The sequence below is a fragment of the Neopsephotus bourkii genome, unplaced genomic scaffold (assembly GCF_033783945.1).
Source record: "Neopsephotus bourkii isolate Nb327-2 ecotype Australia unplaced genomic scaffold, CSIRO-AGI_Nbou_v1 NB_1183, whole genome shotgun sequence".
In the NCBI taxonomy this organism is placed as follows: domain Eukaryota; kingdom Metazoa; phylum Chordata; class Aves; order Psittaciformes; family Psittacidae; genus Neopsephotus; species Neopsephotus bourkii.
Genome location: NW_026901668.1, coordinates 1108459 through 1130285, shown reverse-complemented (window position 1 = coordinate 1130285; position 21827 = coordinate 1108459).

The window sequence follows — 21827 nt, the reverse complement described above, 5'->3', positions numbered from 1 at the left end:
TGTTTAGGCATCTTTAATTTTCATCTTACAATTCTCAAATACTTTTGTTTTAATTAATCATCACAAGACCATCTGTATCACGAAGCCATTGTGGGAACTGAAATTTTTCCAGGTGTAGAAGCTAACCACAACTCCTGCAGGCTGTGAATGTATATATGCTTTAAATGATACAACTGCAACAATTAACCACTGGGGAGAGGTGTCAACATGAATTTCTTGTTCTTCTAGCCCGGTACAAACAAAGCCAGCCATAAATTGATCAGCATACATGTCTTGCCTTAAAATCATATTTCGCTACAACTATTTATGGTGTTTGGTCTGATATGTCCTATTTCAGAATGTTTCTGGGAATTAACTTAAGTAAGTGTTTTAGTGGAATTAATCTTCACCTAAGTGCCCTGATTTGACAACTTAACGACTGTGGAGCAAGGGATAAGGTTTATAACTGTCTTTATCCTACTAATTCAGGCCAGTGTTATTAATAAGGTTTATGAGATTCATAGGAAGACCATAGGAGTTAGATTTAAGTTTAATAGCGAGAAAAACTAAATTTTGTTTGCCTTAGATTCAAGGCAGAGAATACTAGATTATTATTATTATTTTTTTACTTTCCAGTAAGCTACTTTACAAATAACACCATCTATTTTACACTATGGCTTCAATTACCAAAGTTTTTAGGCACCTGAATAGAATAGGAAATTTACATGCAGATAAATACATGCAGCATTCCTTTAAAACAAAGAAATAAAATGCCATATAATAAATAAAAATTCAAGATCCTCCACAGGTAAAATGTGGGTCTCAGGTATATTGTGATAAATATAAACAACACAAGGAAAAGGAACAAACTCATAATTCTTTCCCAGGAGTAACACCTTACAATTTTAGGTATTTATGATATTTAAATAATATCAGTCTCTGCCATTTCAAAGCATTTTCTTGATATTAAGTTTCACAGAATCCTTGTGCAATAATATCATCTTATGTAAGCGATGGAAATGAAAAGGTAACAGTAACTGTTACTGAGGGTTTTGTGAGCTCTATACAGATGTCACCACAAGCCCAAATTGAAAGTAATGATATGATCATTTCCTCCCTTGGAAAATTCACAGCAAGGTGGAGATACTCAGCATTATTGAAAGTATAGCTATATGAAAGTATATAAAGCTACTGTAAGGTAGCATGTTCCTACATGTGGCATCTAAAGTTTCCTAGGAAACCTGATGTTATTCTGAAGTATTTGCCCAACATGACCCTGTTCTGTTTGTGAGATCACAGCTCACAAATAAACAAGCTGTAGCAGCTTTAGGCATTGATCTTATTACTGCAGTACTTTATAAGAAGGCTCTATATAATTACTCTATAATGATAGAAGGAACAATTTAAAAATGCTGAAAAATATCAGACAGTAGACAGCACATTCTGTGTTGACGCTTCCTGTCACTAGATTGTATTGATTGTGTTGATGCTTCCTATAACTAGATCATCTACTTAGCAACTCATGACATCACCAGACTCTAACCATTTTGGCTGACGTTTTCTACACTACTTGCCACTGGCAGATGTTGCTGTGGCTCACTTTCCCTTTGTAAATAGGAAACCATAAGGCCATTTAGCTCGCAAAAGTGTTAGGAATTAGTTTAATTAATATTGCTTAGATGCTTAAATATTGTAATGAAAGGAGAAAAGCCCATCTGGAAATGAAAAAATTTTGTTTTCAGAATGTGGTTTGACTTTCTGTGAGTCCTGGAGCTGCACACTGAACCAAATGTTGAAAAATCCTTAGGCAGCAAGCACCATTCATTCTGTGCATGACTGAGTCTGGAGTCTAGAGAAAAAATTAATATGTGATCATGTAATTAGACTGTAGAATAATTAATATACATAAGGGAATGATAGCTTCAAATACAGGTAATCTTAATTCAATTTTTTTCCTGTAGTTAATTTTGAAGCCTTTATTTCCTTTCACTGTAGGTTTTCTCTGTGTGATGTCTGGTATAAAGGAAAGCAGAAGTGCAGTACTATCAGCTAATTTTATTCCCCTTTATTAAATGTTAATGTAAAATCTACAACAAAGAATGCAATTGACCATTTACTATTCTACAACAGTTCAGCCATCTTTCAATCAAAGAGAACTTCTCGGTCACTTAGCCAAAAAAAAAAAAAAAGTCAGAATCTTTCACCTTATCTCCAGGCTTCTAACTCTCTTAAGTGTGTGCTTCAACTTTGAAATTCCCAACACTGTATGCAGAATTCATTAATTATTTCTAGTTCACCAGAAAAGACATGCCTCTATTACAAGTATAGCTGTGTTAGGTTATCTTTTACAGCACTGTTACGCTTTAACTTGGTTTCAACTGAATTACAATCTGTAGAGTGTTAGGAACTAATTGTGTTGGGACTGGGCTAGTAGATAATCTTTCAGATTTATTATTAGCTATATCAACCTCCCATCTGCAAGTTCCACCCAAGCTCAGACCTTTATTTATGGTATGAGAATACAATTCAGCTTTCAAGTACCATTCATAGTTTGCCCTTCCTAGGATATACTACAGCATATAGCTCATCCCACTGAGAAAGTGGTCACGAATATGCCTTTGTAGATAAAATAAATAAGCAAGCACACACATAAAGACATACCTATAGGGAAGTCTGTATCTATATTGGTATTAAAAATTAGTACACTTTCCTTTCTTCAAGTAAGCTTTGTTCAATAAAATTGCATTGTGAAAAACCCCAGAGCTATGTATTCAGTAAGCAACAAGCACTTCTTGCTTCTCAATCATTAACTCTCATTTTATGCCTAGTTCTTAGGCAGTTTCATGCTTCCCTGTATTTCCTAGAGCTCTGGTCCTGCTGTTTATGCCCATGCGCAAGCCTCATTAACATTTCTCTTCAAAGGCTGCTGAAACAAAGCATCTGTGTGGATACTGCATAGTGTAAATTCAACAAACAGGCTTGACAGTAAAAGTAACCGTCCCAAAATACCCAAAGTATTGTCATAATGTCAACAGAATATGCACAGCTTCGCTGGGGGAGTGGGGCTAGGGGACCCAATTCTGCCTGCTTAGAAATGAAATGCAGAGCATGTAAAAAGATCATTCTCGCATGTAACATTATTACAGACAAAGATAACCCACTAAATGTAAACACTTGTTTTCTTCTAAGGGCTTCAAGTATAGACATTGGTGATCATGGCTGCCGTCGTTTTCCTGGTCACCTTTTTCTCTTCTTACAGGCCTGGAAATATGACTCCACTGAAGCTGCAGCTTCCAGTCCTGGTTAGCTCAGCTTGGAAAGAGAACAGTTTGTGGTTTATTTTTCGTTAAACATCAACACATCTCTCAGGAGTCAGAAGCAAATCTCTCATTGAATTCAGTTATGGGAGATCAGGCTCTAAATTGGAAAATTCAGCAGATATACACCAGTAACTGAGAGAAGAATCAGCGTGCTTACCCAGACAACGTTGAAGCTCTTATTTCTGATCTTCTATCATCAAAAGCAGGCACTGTGGTAATTCATGCTTCTGGCTGAGAAACCATTTGTTTAATAACCTTAAAAGAGGTGAAAATGAAGACCTGGAATGTAATATCACAAACAGAGCAAGAAATGATCCTGACAATTTTGAACCGTTTCCTTTCTAATGAATGAAAACTTTGATAAACACAAAGATTACTTTTTAAAATTCCAGTTCTTTGTTCAATAAATTCAGAAAATATTTCTGACTTAAATTTAAACCATAACTGTAGAATCCAAGGTATATGACTCATCAACAAGGTTAAAGAAACACCATACTGTACTTCTGATGTTGACTTACAGTTAGAGATGAGAAAGCAAATCAGGTTAACTTCTTTGTCTAATTCCATGTTTTTCACATTAGAAAATGTATATGCCTGTCTAACTATTTTTGTTGAAAGTCGGTCATTTTATAGCAGTGTTTTATAATATTTATTCTGACTAGTTGTTAATATTTGACCTATTTTGGTTGTTACTGCACACACAGATTACTTAGAATGATTGTCCTTCTGCTCCTTCTCATTTTTGCATGAGCTTCCTGAGCTACAAACTAAAGAATTACTGTAAGATGTCAAAAAGCAAAGTCATTCTTTAAGGATTAAGAATGGGAAAGTATATGTGTATGTCATATAACTGTTCATGTTCTTTTTGACTCATGATTCTCACCATTTGCATCATTTGCTTCAGGAGATCTTTGCCCTTCAGTTTTTCCTCAAACTATGACATCATCTTAAATGAGACCTACAGGATTCTCAAATGTAGACACAATCATTGGGAAAATACAACTTACGATAAGTCTCATAAGAAATTGAGATAAATATTGATAGAAAAAGCATTGTGGCATCTGCCAAGCTATTGTTGTACTGTAAAATCAGCATTCTCTAATGCCAACCCAATCAGTAAGTCAATTTTTTCTCTAAATGTAATGCTGTAACACAAACTTGACACTTCATCTCAACCTCCTTGAAAATTCTGGCTAAGCTTGTGACATGAACTTAATTTTTATTTGGGAATTGTAACAAAATCTGACCCCAAGTAAGTTTCATGTCATTTAGGAATTTTTTAAGGAAAGGTTGGAACAGAACTGAACAGGAATCCATTTTTATCTAGAGTATAAAAGTAAAAGACTTCGATAATTCCAGTTACAGTGGGGAGAGACTCTTTCTTATCATGGATTGCTATGGAAGAATAACTAACCAAAAAAGAGACCAAGACTGTTCTCAGCCCCATTTAGAAATACAAATGTTTATTGGCATCATTTATAACCATGAAATTATTAAAAGGAGCCTGTCATGATATGGCCACAGTCTTTGCTAAGACTAGAGTCTATGTTAGCCCCTGGTGTTGTTGTCCTAGATACATGGTAAGTAATGCATCTTGTCGGACACACTCAATTTTTTCTGGTGAAACTTACAGTTCAAAATGTGACAGCAACTGATTATCAGACAAGTATTTGGTAGTTAGAAAGAAATACCTAATTCATGCAATAAAATGTCAGATTATTACTTCTTCATGTCACAGAGACTTTATTTAACAAAGGTTTATTCCCGTTACCAGCCATATTACTGGATTTGCAATTAAGGCTTTTGTTTAATTTCTTTAAAACATCATTCCTGTTTATACATCTTCTGCAATTCCATTTTTAAAAGTAATTGCTTCTAAATCTCAGAGGATATTAATAGCTGCCTGAACTGGTATGTTTTAATACTGAGAACTGTTATTTAAACTACTAAAGCAAAAACCGAACAAAGCAAACTAGACACAATTCTAATCATGTTCTGGCAGATGATTGTTTTTCTTTTCTATCTGTACCACTTATTTTAGTGTCTAAGATTCAGCTGCAGGTTTCCATTTCCATAAGGCTATCCTGCCTGTGTTCGCAGCTATGATGTGAAAATTTGAACAAGACATTCCTGCATTAGAAACCACCATTTCTTCACCCTTACTTAGGGTGAGGACACTTTCTGTTGACCCATACTATTGGAAATTGGATTGCATATTCATGGTCACTTCACATACTTTTCTGGAGTACTATTCTGACTGTGGAAGCTATCACTGAGCTTGTAGCTATGACTACAGACAGCTCTGGTCAGTAGGAATTTAAGCAATAAATTTTTCAATGTCTGTCATTAAAGGACATCTCTGTTGCGCAGATATCCTAAAATGGCAGTGGAAGGCTCTTTCCTCCTGTGCTAAGTTTGGTTTTCTATTTTCTTCATGTTACATGGTAGAAATGATAGTCTTTGACTTCGAGAATGCCTGCAATGTGTTTCAGGAGCTGATGAGACCAATTTCTTACTACAGAGAAACAGAAAAATTACACCCCCTCCAGATTTGTTTTTTTCCCATTTTCTTTCTGTCTGAATGAATGTCAGGCAGGCAGGAAATGAGCCCCCTTCATTTAGTGTATGTATTTGTTGTCTCCAGCCACAACATTTCTTATAGTTCCTGCTCTATTTGAAGACCCCGATGACACGATTTTTACAGATGTAGTAGCATAATCTTGAGAGACTGAATCTTGATACAGGCAAAGATATATCATAAGTGCTGCTTTAGTAGCTGTAGGATTCAATGAATCTTTTCCATACTCTAGCTACTGAAACTTCTAGATTATGATGAGTTTTAGAAGTACATCCTCTCCCCAGTGCCTTGCAGTTAATAAGCATAAAACTCGGGGGGGGGGGGGGGGGGATTATGTTTTATAAAGAGTGCTGATCTTTCATGACTGACTTTTTTCTCTCCTATTACTGTTCCATATAACATAACGTTTCACAGTCTCAAATACAGGTGTGTGTGTACATAATATATGGTCGAAATTATTTTAATAAGTGTGTTCTTCAAAGCTTCTAATGAAGTGTTCTGATGCCATGCAGTAAGTAATCTCAGAAGCGTTTCCACCTGTTCTACTATTAAGACCTTGCTGGTGTCTGAACGATCAGATGAAAAAGCATTTCTGTGTTTTCTTCCTTAAACAGATTTCCTTAAACATTAGCTCATTTTTTTTCTCTTTCAGAGAGCATCTTATGCTCACTGAGAAATATAACTGTGCCAAACAAGAGCTGTATGTAGAGCAGCTCAAGAGAAAGTGGAGAGGTAGCAATAAACAGGCTGAACACTTCTTTGTCACAGATTAGAGCAGTCTCGGTTACCCCTAATTATGCATAGCTACCTATTGTTTGAGTGAGTCATTTCAGCAACCAGGGATCAGCACTGGAGTACTTCACCTGCTGCCCTTTCCATGAGACAAATCCCCTTTTTCAGATTTCCAAAGAAAGCCTGGCATAAAATGTTTTCATGCTGCCTCCAGCACCTGTGAGTTTAGGCAGAGTCTGTAACGGCTGAGTCACAAGTTCTACTCTTCCTTTTAGTACAATTTTTTTTCTTTACCATTCCTTCTCTTTAAATCTACAGCTACTTTCAGTCTCATATCTGTCCTCTCACTGTCTCTTCACTTGTCATCTAAGTTCTTTTCCATGGCATTGCATTTTTATGCTTCCTGCTTTTTGACAAACATGCTCAACACAGCCCTGAGAGAGCTGTCTCTTCCAGTTCCATCACAACAATCTGTTTGCTTCCTTTTTTCTCGAGCGATGCTTTTCTTCTGCGTGGTCATCTTCTGATCTACTCTGCCTTACTGCATCCTGACTGTGCTTTCAGAATACAAATGTGGTTGCCTTGTAGTACTCTTTCGTTCCTTGGTATATTTTCAGGTTGTTCATAGTTTGGGGACCTGACTCAGTGATCACATACCTATTGTCCAGCAGCCCTTCTAATTATGCCACACTAGGAACTGTGTTATGAAACCTAGACTAATTAACAGATTTTTCTATGATGTGTCTATGTAACCTAAGTGGAGGCACATCAGTGAAATTTCCCAGGGTGGAGACGCCACATAAGAGCTCAGACTCAAAACTACCTGACAAATCCTGTAATTCTCAGGTCAGTAAGATCCTTAATTAGCCACACAGGGATGCATTTAAGACATTCCTGGTTTTACTTTGATTATGTCCATCCTGGAGATTTTGCCCAGGACAGCTGTAAAGAAGATAGCTCAAGAACAGAAACAACCCAGCTGTGACAGAATGGAGTTACATTTAGATTGATTTTCCCACTTGCTATTCACAGTTACATGGGGTGTTTGCAGCCAACAGTGTAAACACACCACTTTCTTTTCCAGGACTGCTAATCAAGACAGTAATTCAAAGAGTTCTAAATCCTGAGTGGGTATAACCACCCAGGTTTTATACTCACCTCCCTCTTACAGAGATCCATTGTTCTCTCCACTGAATTTCACTGAGCTGTTGTAGCCAGTCTTACTAAACAAGTTAGAAATGTGAATTAACAATGCTAGCATTAGCAGAGGCTTTGGAAAATGGAAACAAGTAAGAGACAAGCTGGTTTCCAAAACTGGTGTCATGCTACCTGTAATTAGCATTTAACAACGAAAACTTATAGCAGCTTATGAAATACTAAATCTAAATTTAGTGTAATCAGTTCACTAGTACTTACAGAATTGATTTGGCTATTATGGTTAGAAAACTCTTATTTCCCAGTATGAATAAGATTTGGGGTGCAGGAGAAAATTGTCTTAAAAAAACCACAACCCAAGAAACCAAAAAAAAAAACTCACCACAACAACACAACAGAAAACCAACACCCACACAACTTTCTTCTTTCTATAATAGCAGAAATAATATGGTTTAATAAGGTTTTAGTTTTTCTCTATGATTTACTTGCACAAAAAATAACCGTTGACAGGATCCAGTTTAGCTTTACATTAAATCCCTAAATACATCTCAGTATGACAACAAATGAAAAGGAAACAAAGTGTGGGTAAAAGTGGCCAAATAAGTAACTAGTCCGGTGGTTTTGAACATAATTCAAAAAAGCCAGAACAACAAAAAGCCAGAACAGCAAAAAAGCCATGAACTGTCATTGTGTGTTTCTAATGATATTCATCATTATCCTCTGTGGTTCATGGGTTGTTATATCTTGAATCGCCAATGATCCTTTTGGTTTGGACAAAAATCTTGTGCATTTACTAGGAAAGCTAAGCAGTCCAGGTATTTCTTTCACAGTCTTTTTCCTGCCTTCACTCCCAACTCAATTTTCAGTTTAAGTTTTTTGTTTTACAGACTAGTGTTGAATTACTTGGGAAGTTTAGAAAGAAAACACTTCTCCCGTTACCTTTTCTTCTGAATAACGTAGTGATAGGAATGGTGGCCAAAGCATCATTTACAGCTGACCGAAGTATTGCAGGGTGGGGCAAAAAACCTAAATCAAAATGAAAGAAAAATTCTGACAAGGAAAGAATGAGTCAAAGAAAATATTACAAAATCAAATAGTGAATACATCTTTGATATATCACTTCACTTCAAACCAGCTGTTTTCTTTCTTTTTCTTAACCATTTTCTTTTTCTGGTTGGGATCTCCTCTTCTGCAAATAGACACTTTTTTTTTTTTCTGAGTGTCTTTCACTCAGAAAACACCCTCCAACCTTCAATCCAGCACACCACTGACTTATTCTGAAGAATTCATCTGACTTCAAGTGTTCTAATTCAGCAAGTATACTTTCAAAGCAACTGAAAAAGCTCTCATTCTCTCCAGCTTCCTAACTTCAGTTGGAATTGTTCACAGAATTAATGTAGCAAGTGCATCAGACAGAATTCACATTTGTTACAATCTCAGGAGCTGGAAAATATAAAATTATTTTCTTTTCCTATAAGTTCATAACTCCAGTAGCCTATGCTGTTTCTTCCTGTACTATACAAATATGCCGTGTTTGAGCAAACTTTAGTCACTCTGTCCTGTATCTATAGCCTCTCCACAAAGGTATAATGCTGATAATTCTCCTTCCAATGACATTTTTCCTCCTGAGGCAGTTCCTTCTTCATGAGAGTGGTCAGAACACTAGCAATAGCTTGGAACTTTTTTGATGAAAGATATCATGGTTTCCAGGATAATTACCACAGTGAACATATGTCATATGTTACTTAGCATCTGATATGGAGTGAAGCCACTCATTTCCTCCACTCTCAGGCTGAGCAATGTACAATACACCCTGACTACCAGAAGGATCATTTCTGCCGTTTAATATAAAGCATTTGGTGGCCAAAAAACAGGAGAGAATCCCAAGTTTCCTGGAAACTGAAATCAGACAGAATTGGATGTTGCCATCAGAAAATTCATTTGCACCCTGTCCATACCTGGCACCTGCCAGGCACCGTCTTTCCAGGAGCCACTTGTCCATGTGTGGAGACCAGTATCGCACATATTGCCTGTTCACTGTTTGGGAAAAGACCAGGGCTACTGCTCACATATAGCTGGACTATCCTGTGGCCAGCTGCATCTCATGAGGAGGTAGGAGAAGGGCTAGCATGTACAGTGTGTCCCCCATTTCTGCAGTAGCTTGAGCAATCTGACCTGGAGGGCTTGGCATAGCTGATGAAACATGAAACAGTTACTGCACATCAACTATGAATATGTCACATGGGGGGAACCACTGACAAATGTTCCACCAGACCAGGGTACAGCTGCATTTAAGAAAAACATATGGCATTTCAACATCTGAAGAGATGGGACATCAGGAACACAAAGGTATCATGATAACCCACACCAACACGAGGAGCGGAGGAGCGGCTGCGAGCAGCGGGAGAAGGCGGCGGAGGAGCCGAGCCCCAGAGGAGCCGGCCCCGCGCCGAGCCCAGCCCCACGACGGCCGAGAGCATTCCCCGGAAGCCGCCCGCCGAGCCCCAGGAGGACGCAGGAGACCCCGCAGCATTTCCCAGCAAGGCGAGGAGGAGACTGGACTCAGAAAAAGAAGCTGGTGGTGGGAGAGCCGGCAAGCACAGCAGCTCACCAGCCCCAGTGACAAGTACAGCAGCATTGTATGAGAGTTCTGAAGGTTTTGAATGGCCTTTGGGTATCCTTGGGACCTGCCTGCTGATGTGATGGGTCACATGTTGGCACAACAGAGTGTGTTTTACCCACCACCACACCAAAAAACAACCCAACACAAACCAAACCCCAACACACCAACACAACAAACACCACCCCCCCACAACAAAAACAAAAACCCCCAACCCAACACAACAAACAACATCGAGATGGACTCATGATCAGGGGTGGACCTAACAATGGACACTACTGCCCAGGTTATTCATGTGTGTGAACACTGCACACAGCCTCTCCTGCTCTGAAGACTGTTACAAGAGATGGAGCCTGCATCATGGACCAATGGACTCACAGCTTTATAGGGACTCCAGCACTAGAGAAGTGCACAGATAGAGTGAGGTATATTGAAAATGTGGATCTGAGCATGACGTGAATGGTATGGAATAAGGGGTGGATAATGTCCTGGGTTTAGCAGTGGCAGTCATTTTTCTCTTTCTTGGTAGCTGGTGCAGGCTGTGTTTTGACTTTCAGCTGGGAACAAGCTGAAAAACGATGTTTTGGTTTGGCCAAGGACTTTGTGGCTCATGCTCTGCCAGGGAGGAGGGGAGCCGGGAGGAAGCAGAGACAGGACACCTGACCCAAACTGACCAAAGAGGTATTCCATACCACAGCACGTCATGCCCAGGAACGGAACACCAAAACCCCAAACCCCAACCCCCACACAACAAACAAAAACCAACAAACCACCAACCCACACACCCCCCCCCCAAAACAAAAAAAACAAACCACACAATGTGTTTCCATCAGCATCTCAGTCATCTTGTAGAACCAAATATTTCCAATTTTGCCCACTTTTTCTCCCCATTTTCTGACCCAGATATCCTTTAATTGTTTGTAAGAGGATCATCTTTTGGCCACAAGGCTTCTTGTTTGTTTTCCTTGCCTGACCTCCAGAGGGATCTGTCAGGTAGGGATTTTTATCTTCAGCCCATAATCTCTTTAAAATCTGTTCTATCTCATGGCACTCTAGTGCAGTCTATTCAAAGAGCCTAATAGCTGTATTAGGTTAGTAGGCTTTATTATTTTTAGCTGGTTATTAATTAACTTTACATGAGATTTTAAAAAACACCAGGGGAAAAAAAGAAAATTAAAAAACTCATACAAAATTACACACTTTCTCTTTTCTATGCAAGTAAAATTCTGCAATATACTATATCTGTATAATAATAAATTTTAAGTACACACTAAAGACAAAGCCAAGAATAGCTCTGGATTTCAGAGTTTGCTTGTAATTTTCTATTATTGCAAACTACTCTATCAGTTTAATTCTAGATGAGGATCTTCAGAAAGACCTGAATATGTATATACAGCCAGTTCAGACAATTGTATTTGAGTTCACAGATAATGATGATTTTTAGCTTTATGATGACTTGGAAATCAGGTCAATATTTAAATATTGGAGGGGCAGTTGTCCCATATGAGTGGATTCTACAACTATATGCTCTATCTGTGAGATGTGGGTTACAATTCTGCCTTATAAGCTAACGTTATTTTTCAGTACTTGTGTCTACCTAAGTTAGGCTGAAGCTATAACAGTCTTTGCCAACTCACTCCTTTGCAAAGGGAAAAAAATCCACTTGTGGAAGGCACCCTTTTGAGTGCTTTAGCATGCCTGGACATACCTGTACAGGACAGTGAATAGTTCAAATTTGTTACTGCATTAGGCTTGCATAGATAAGCAAAGAAAAATAAAAATCAAATATAGATGTTAGTTGATGCTGCTGTTGTGATTTTGCAGCTCAATAAGTCAGAATTATTCCATAGCTTATAAACAGAATTTTGTCCTACTTCCACCACTAATAAATAAATAGATGTTAGACTGATCAGCAAATCCAATTGTGGGCAAAACATCATAATACAGAAGTGCTTGCCAAATGCAATTTGGACACTGACCATAGTTCACACAATTGTTCTGACATTTTTCTGTTCAATGAGAACTGACACACCGTTATTAAAAAATCAAATATTTGAGAAGCAACAAACAGAATACACAAGAATGGTAGTCCCCTTTGGCACCAGAGGAGAATCAAGCACAGTCCTAAAGAACTGTATGTCTCTCTCAGACAGTACTGAATTATGTACATATTTTGTTGTGTGACCTCTTTTAGAGCATTTCCACAGGGGATGGACTTGTGTCAATGCATGCTGGTACTAGAGAACAAGTGATTCCTACTGAGCATCTTCTGAAGAAGGGTTTCCAAAAGAAACTTCCAAGAACCCCAGACACTCTTGTAGAGAGACAGAACCAAGGAATTAGCTTATTTTTCCATTTAATTAACTATAAATGTAAAAAGACAGCAACACACTGCAATGTCATGATAATGATACATGTGCATATGGATAGATACAGTAACTTCAGCTTTATTAGGCTCATCACCTTTCATTCCTTTAAAAATAGGTGATGAAAATGAGAAAAAAGGTTGGAGCAGCTTGTTCCAGTAATGCAATTCTCTTCTGCATGCAACCTTATTCAAGCAAGTTTAAGAACCCTCTTATATCTCTTTAATAAATAAGCTCATGATGTATATAACAGTACAGTAATAAAAATGCTAATTATTTAATATTGGGAAATAATAGATCTGTTTGCAGTAACCCCGTGTTAATTAGTAGGCTTATTCTTTTTTTTTCCAATGCAGGTTTATTTTCATGAATAATACTATGCTGTTTCAACAGAAAGTGTTTCATCTTCTGGATTTCACAACTCTCCAGGGCATACTAGAGAGTGAATCAGTTATGCCCAACATGCAAACATTAAGCAAACAGGAGACTCATTAAAGTTACTTTGGTGCCTTCTCTTTGATTTATGCGGAGTAATTTCAGCAAAATATCCTATAGGAGGAGTGCAAAACTTTTCTGTACATTATGTGCTGAATTAGACTTACTTTGGGACAACACTAATGTCATGTCCAGTATTACTGTGGGGTATTAATTTATTTAGGAAATGATGCAAAAGATGTTGTGACTAAAAATGCCTGAAGAAAAGAAAGGCAAATCATTACAGCATTGGTACATATTCTCTAAGGTTTTGATTACACTTTAATAAAGCTTTATAATACCTCTGTTACGCAGATATTTTTGTTGACATCTATATGCCTTGTAAAGTCAAGATTAAAAAAATGGACCTACATTATACTGCCAGTGTTGAAGCTGTCTTTACTTCCCTTCCAAGAATCTAAGCAATGGGGTTCTTCATGTTGCAAGCAGTCTCTAAATTCCTGTACACTTTTGGGAAATTCTCTCCTACGTTGTAAGAAATATTAACATCTAGGACCTCTGCATTAAGATCCTGGACTGTACACTAACATTTCACTGGTCAGTCCCTCAAAACACAAAGTCCTTACCCGTTATTCATGTTATATTTCTTTTCAGAGCTAAGTGCACTGTACTTATGTTAATTTCACATTCTGCCTTCACATTTTTTCTCTGAGATGGTGCATAACATTTGCAACTGGTTTTCCTCTACCTATATTTGCTTGACTTGGAAAGGGCAGGGGCAGAGAGAGATGTTGGTTGAAACAGAAAAACATTTAAGAATGCAGCTAAGATCTTTAAACAGAGCTGTGGCATACAGCTCTCAATGGTAGAACAAGTGTGCTTGTTTCACTGTAATCTTGCTGACTTGAAAGACAAACTACATGATCTTTTCTGTTGTGTAGATTTTGTCCCATTGTGTGATCTGAATAAAAGCAGTCTTTGAAAATGTAACGTCATAGTGCCTTTCTCAAATGATAAATTGTAGTGTCAATTATAATTTATTCATAGAAGGAAAAGATAATATAGTTTCAAATGAATCTCACAGGGAAATCTTCCATAACAATCAAGTAATATATATATATTATGAGTGACTGATGGTAGCATTATTATTAAAAGTATTATGCTTATTATTACAATTGCCAGGCACTATCCCTTATAATACTTTTTTTTAATCTGGCAGTCTTTTAATGAAAGGGCTAAAATTTGCCATTGTAGATATCTGCCTCAGTCCAAATGCTGAGTACAGCCTGAGCTACATGATCCAAATGTATCAATGAATAAAGTTAATGAAAAATATTTTTTTTCAAGTTATGTGCATTGGGAAACTTAAATGCATTAGTGTAACTGTCAGTGAACAGTAGTTCTGCCATAAGGGAAGAGTTACTGTATGAGGAGACTGAAAATGTGGAGAAGGGAGCTGCAGCAAGTTATCTCAACCTGATGTAGCACTGAATCCCAGAGAATATTTCACAGGCACAAGAGAAAAGACACAGGGCAGAGCACAAGAAAGGAAAATCCCCAGCAAGCCACAAGAGAGCCTCTGTGGCTGGGAACAGCATAGGGTGGAGAGCATGGGAACAAGGGAGAAACAATCCTGGTAAGAAGCTGGGGGCAATGGACTGGAGGTTGACTGGGCAAGGAGCCCAGAGGAAGATCTGGGAAAGAGCTGGGCCTAATTAGGGTTGTTTCTGAGTCTTCCCATTTTTCTGCTATCAGCAGATAAAACCCAAAGACAAAGTGACCCATGGCTCTTCAGAACAGCTCGGTTCAAAGTGCTGGAGTACACTGCTGCTTGGTGACTCTGATGCTAGTATTCAATTAAATGGAATTCCCTTTTTTCAGTTTATCTGAAGAAAAAAGAAGGGGAGTGCAAATTTCATAGAGTTTTTTTCCTTGCCTTGCCATGTACTCAGGTAATGTGTCCTTCATTCATATATTATGGTCCTTTGTATTTTTATTTATTTATTCAGCATTCACAAATACCACGGCATCCACAGCTCTCAAACTGTACTTCTTGTCAGCAGAACAAACTAATTTCCCCTTTGCCCCAGAGAAGTCTGATGAGCTCCATGCATTAACAGAAGCAGAAATAAATTAAAAAGGTGATAGGAAGCAGGTTGCCTAATAAAAGCATCAGAGAGGCTGGAGCCAGTGAGGGTCAGATGGGGACTCAGAGTGGCTCAAAAGAGCAGAGAAATCAAAAAGAAGTTAAAAAGCCAGAGCATCAAAGGAAAAACAAGGCAAAAGAATGACCACAGTTATGTGAATGAGTCATCAGAAATGGCATTTGACTGTCCATGCTCAGCACTGGCAGAACATATATTAGTTTAAAAATGACATCATTGTACTACTTTATGAATCTGGTAAAATGAAAATATAAACACGTCCTGACCCATCATCAATGGCATCAAACAAGGATTAGTTATATGAAAGGAACAGATTTACTAAGGTGTTGTGGTAGGTTGACCCTGACTGGACTGCCTCTCCTCATCTGGACAGGAGAGAAAAAAATATAATCAAAGGCTCATGGGTTGAGGTAGGGACAGGGAGGTCACTCAGCAACTGCCTCATGGGTAAAACCAACTCAACTTGGGAAAGAAATTGATTTCATTTTTATTTCATTTAATTACCAGTCAAATCAGTGTAGGATAATGAGAAATAAAAACTAAAGAAACACCTTCCCCTAACCCCTCCCTTCTTCCCAGGCCCAACTTTACTCCTGATTTTCTCTGCCTCCTTCCACCAGTGACACAGGGGGGTTGAGGAATGGGTGTTGCGGTCAGTTCATCACGCGCTGTCTCTGCCTCTCCTTCCTCCTCAGGGGGAGACCTCCTCACACTTCCCCTACTCCAGCTTGGGGTCCCTCCTACAGGAGGCTGTCCTCCATGAACTGCTTCAGTGTGAGCCCTTCCCAGGGGCTTCAGTTCGTGAACTGCTCCAGTGTGGGTCCCTTCCATGGGTGCAGTCCTTCAGGAACAGGCTGCTCCAGTGTGCATCCCCTGCAGGGTCACCAGTCCTGCCAGCAAACCTGCTCCAGCATGGACCTCCATATGCTGTAAGAGGCACAGCCTGCCTCACCATGGTGTGCACCATGGGCTGCAGGGGAATCTCTGTTCTGGCACCTGGAACACCTCCTCCTTCCTCCCCTTCTTCTGCACTGACCTTGTCTGCAGAGCTGTTATTTCCACATATTCTCACTCCTCTGTCTGGCTCCAGTTGCTCTTGTATAGTTTTTCCCCCCCTTCTTAAACACATTATCCCAGATGCGCTATCACCATCACTGATGAGCTTGACCTTGACCAGTAATGGGTCCATCTTGGAGCTGGCTGGCATTGGTTCTGTCAAAGATAGGGGAATCTTCTAGCAGTTTCTCACAGAAGCCACCACTGTGGCTCTCCCACTATTAAAATCTTGTCATGCAAACCCAATAGAGGTGTCTTGATGCCTAGCTCAAACATTTACTGTGCTAGACAACTCTGAGTATCTTATCCTACATGCTCTGTTTCCAAAACAGGGAGAACCAAGGACGATCTGCAGCCCTTACAATGGATATTCTAATTGTATTTTCACATATTCAAGTCCAAATGCCAATCATACAAATATCTGTGGCATTTCCACTGGCTAGATATTTTAAAATGAAATTATTTACACAATGGAATGTAAATGATTTACACAAAAGGCTTTGAACAGTTCCTTTACAAACATTATAGCCTATTGTACAGAAGTGTACCTTTTTCAAAGTGAAATTTTTACACAGTGGCTTTCAGCAGCTGCTCTCAAGCCTCTGTGGTGCATTGTATGAACTCTGCCTGCAGTACTTCATGCCTCATTTCCTCTAACTTGACATTGCATATATTTGTTGAATAATCTGGGAAAACATATCATCGTTAAAAATGTTTACTGTTCTAATCTAATGGGAACAGCAATAAAAAGGCAAGGGCAAAAATATATCATCTTACACAAAAAGCAGCACAACTGTGCCCTTCAGAGGGGCCTCACAAGGAACTATGAAAATCGTGCTGCTGAGAAACTATTTGGCTTCTGTCAGATTTTCTTACTGCTGCTTTCTTTCGTGAGGTGGATGCTTGCATGAAAACAAGAGGTCAAGTTCTGATCTCAAATCAGCATAAATTTGAAATTCAACAGTTACTGTAAACAAATAGCAGTGCAAGCAAGAGAAATCCCACACTGGCTTTCTAAGTGTGTTTTATGGCCAATGACCTAGATGTTGGAATGAATTTTTACCCAAGCTGCATTGCACTCAGACCTCTGGAATTATTCTGCTTCAGCCTGAAGTTTCTTTTCAGCCTCTCAGTTTCTTTTCCTTCCTTCCTTCCTTCCTTCCTTCCTTCCTTCCTTCCTTCCTTCCTTCCTTCCTCCCTCCCTCCCTCCCTCCCTCCCTCCTTTCCATTTCATTGATAAAATGATGAACAGCGAGTGCTGTGCCTGGAAGGGTAGAAAATGTGTTCTAGTGCCTCTTTTTGCCCGTACATTCTGTCTGACAGTGGACAAGTCAGTTAATATATTTGTGCTTTGGTTTTCTTCACCTCAGTAGGAATGTAGAGTAGCTTTAGCAAAAGTTCTGAGGACCACTTAGTGATACCTGAAAAGCACTTTTGTTGGAAGGGGCTACTGAACTGCAGAGTATCATTACTAGAGCAACAGCAGAATAGTTTCAGTCAGTTTTTATCCAAAGCATCAGAGTAAACAATACAAGTTGGAACAATGTGCTGCTTCCAGAATGTGGTTTTAAAGAACGTGTTATGAGATGATGATGATGTTGCTATGGTTACAGATTCATCTAAAGAAGTGATTGTACTAAATACTATAACGAAAATCAAGTAAATATTAAGCAATAGTTTAAAAAACAGGTGTGTAGGAGTAAATGTTTTTATTTTTGCTATTTTAATTACTTTTAATATTTGTGAAAGTGGCAGGCTGAAACAGCTATCCAGAAGAGTGTGATGCCTGGTTAGTGCTTGGAAGGCAGATCTCTAGGGAACATCAAGATGTTGATAGCCGCTTTGTGGAGATCCAGTACTCTTCACCAGTTCTCTCCATTTTCTTCCGAACTTATTTAATATGCAATAGAAAATCATGCTATAGGAAGAAATGTGAACACAATGTTCTTCAGTAAGAATTGTTATATTAGACTCAAGAGTCTTATACGGAAAATGATAAAAAGATTGCTTTTTACAACTTACAGATGAGAGTTAAGAAGCTCTTCAAGCTCCTATAGTCATGGAAATTGTAACATGTTTGGTTTTTTATTATCTATCTGACTGTGGCAGCGCTTGCAACCCTTAGTCAGTATAGGAAGACCACATGGTATCCTAAGGGGCTCCTATGATGTTAAGTGAGCAAGCTCCACAGCCTTGCTTGCTGGTTATTCATCACATTGCAGGTATGCCAGGGCCTGTCAAGTCCTTTTTCTGAATGAATAAACTTGTTTCCTCCAGGAGGAAACCAAGGCACAACTGGCACAATATTTTGCTTCAGGGTTCACTCCAGGCAGAAAACATGAAATAGATGGTGACAAAATGGGCTCTTTCAGCCTGGGACAGACTTCTGACATGACGCCAGCAGGCCTTGTGCCCACAAAGACAAGCACATGCCCCCAGGACAGGCTGCAGGACAAGCAAAACATGCATTTGGCATCACGCTCTGCAGACACTGCTCTGGTAGGCTGCAGTACAGATTTCACTTTTTTTTTTTTTTCAGATTATCTCACTTTATTATCACTTTGAAAACACAAAATAGTCTAGTTATGTCTCAGGGCCGCAGAGCCAGGAATTGCTTCCTGAGGCAGAAGAGTTTAATAATACAGATATAGCCAGACATAGTTTGCACTTGTCTTGAACATCATCATTAATGTATTCCCTTCTATCTGAATACCAACATTTCAGGAAAAGATGAAGCTATAGATTATTAAAGAACATTGAATGTTTTGTATGAGTGTTCATTTCTGCAATCATGACGGGACATGCAATTTATAATGCATACAATTAAGTACATGACAGGTGGTTGTCTGTCAGAAACTTGTACATTCTCTAAGAGTTTGTCCCTTAAAGAGTTGAGCTTTGGGAGAGACTCGGCATATGGTAAGGAAAGCTGTTTTTAAAATTGTACTGCCACTATATCTAAATATAATCCTAAAAAGTGAGAGGGAAAAAAAATATCAAACCCCAGAACTCTAATTATGCTTACCAACCTACTTCATTTATGAAAGCACATTGTAAAATGAGCAGAGAATTTAACTCGGGGAACCTATATTACTTCCCATTATCAGCCTTATAAATTACACAAACAGTGAAAGGCAATGAGATCAAAGACCCTGAACCATTTGATTTCCTTACACACGAGTGAGTGGCTACTGGGCATATTGATTACTCACCAGTGCTGAATAACTAGGACGATATTGAACTCTATACATATGGCACAGCTGACAATGGTGGAGAAATGAACCTGCGGATACTCCAGAGGTTTGTTCAGCCACAGAAGGCTCATGTACAGATAAGCAAATGCATGAATGTGCTAATGAGTTTGCCTTCTAACCCCATCAACTAAAAGCACTAGGGCTAATTTATTTTTCTCTGCCTCTTTAGCATACGTATCATCTCTCTAAACTGATATGCAATCTCTTGAGTGTATTAAGAACAATTTCTAATTTCTAGTCTATTCAAGGCATCCTTCAAAACGTGGATTAAACCAGTACTGGGTGCCCTATATTATTTCAGTATGTATGTCTTACAGACTATTCAACTTCATCCTTTCACCATCTATCTGAACAGAGAGGTTAGATGATTTGCCACTATTTATGAAACAAATTTCACAGAAGCTTTAGGAGAAATGATAGAAAATACTGCCTTTAGTTATGGGGTTGAGCCAAGCCTATTAGTCTTCCTGTTTTCTTCCAATAGCTTTTATTCAGGTCTTAGTTGTACTATTCTGCTTTCGTTTTTTCATGTACGCTCCTGAATAGCTGGGAAAGAAAGCACGGATAAAAGAAGGAGGAAAGAGTCTATATGAAAGCCTTTTCTCTCCTGTCCCTCTGAAGTGTTTTGACACATACCTCACAGGCTAAATAATCTTTGAATATCTCCAGCAATGATGATGGTACTTTTTCCTATGCAGGAATGGAAATGAGCCCTGTAAGGTGTACAGGCTGTGCACCAGCCAGCTCCACTAAGTCAGTTGTCAGGGTTTCAGCTGATACCAACTCAGCAGACAAATCCTTCCTTCTCCTCCTCCTCCCAGTAATGACAGTAAGTGAGAATTCGCAAGTCCATCCCTCGGCTCGCCACAACAACTGTGCCTCATTCCTAATTTATGGTGTACTATAAATTGAGAAGCTAGCCTTGTGCTTTTACCTCAGACTTTGACCTTGTTTCTTTTTATGTATTTGCTTTTACACATAAAGATGGAGATTTTGCTAGTCACACAGCTGGTCTGTGTGAAAATCTGTGTGTGCCAAACTCAGTTTCTAACTAAGAAGAATTTTAAAGCTAAGAGTAGACAAGAAGAGGCAGTTCAACTTAATTAATGTCAAAGTTTGTACAACCCACTGAATGTATAAAGCACTACATAATTGCTAGGTGTTATTACTAGTCTTGAGTGAGTAATTGATGTTGAGTATCTGTTTGCCAAATGTCATCTCTCTGTTTGTGAGCTGTCATTGAAAGAGCATGATTTTTTTTTCCCTGGATTTGTTCAAAACTCCTTTCCGAATAGCTTCTGTCAGTAATTCTCAGCCTGTTGCTTATTCATGAACAATTCATTGTAAGTGTCTGATAGCTGCAATTTGAGATGTTTTGGCTGCCCAGTTAGATATTTGATATACTTCCTTTCAGACACTTGATGATTGTAACTTTGAACTACATAGTATGTACGCTCATCCAAGCCAGTATTAAATTTGTTTTCCATGATTACTGTCTTATAGCTACCTTAATATGAAAAGTAGTAGACCTATCTATCTAACAGCTGCAGATCTCTGTATTTTGGCAAAATGTCTGTACGTGTTAAATACACCATAGCACATTATGCTAACTGGATAAAACCAGATGGAAATCTGTTTAACATTTTAGGAAGGGAGGGAAAATTAAGGTGTAAATCTGGAATGCCAAAACGATGTGCACTAATTTCTAGAGCATTTGCCTAATCGTATCTCAATGTTGCTCCATGCTAAGAGTCCACCCAGGGTTGTATTTACTATTGTCTGCAAAGCAAAAGTAGTCAAAAACTTTGAACAAGTTTGATTTTAGAAATTATTTAATCTCTGAAGTCCACAAAATCCAAATGTAATATTGCTTTGAAGATCAGATTTCTTATCAAAGGGTTTCTTTAAGACAATGAAAGTGTGTGGCATTTGGTATTTGCTGATGTGTAAGTAGCTAACAGAGAAGGATATTTTAAGAAAGAGCAAAAAATTAGGCTGCCTTCACTCCAATTCAACTACAGTTGGTGTAATTGAGAAAAAAAAAATCAGAAAGTGGGATTCCTTTTCAAAGAAAACAATGTTAAAGTGAGTATTAAGATCACTTTGTCAATATATAAGAGCATGCCTTTCTGGAACAAAACAGTCCAGTCAGTCTCAGTGTAGGTGC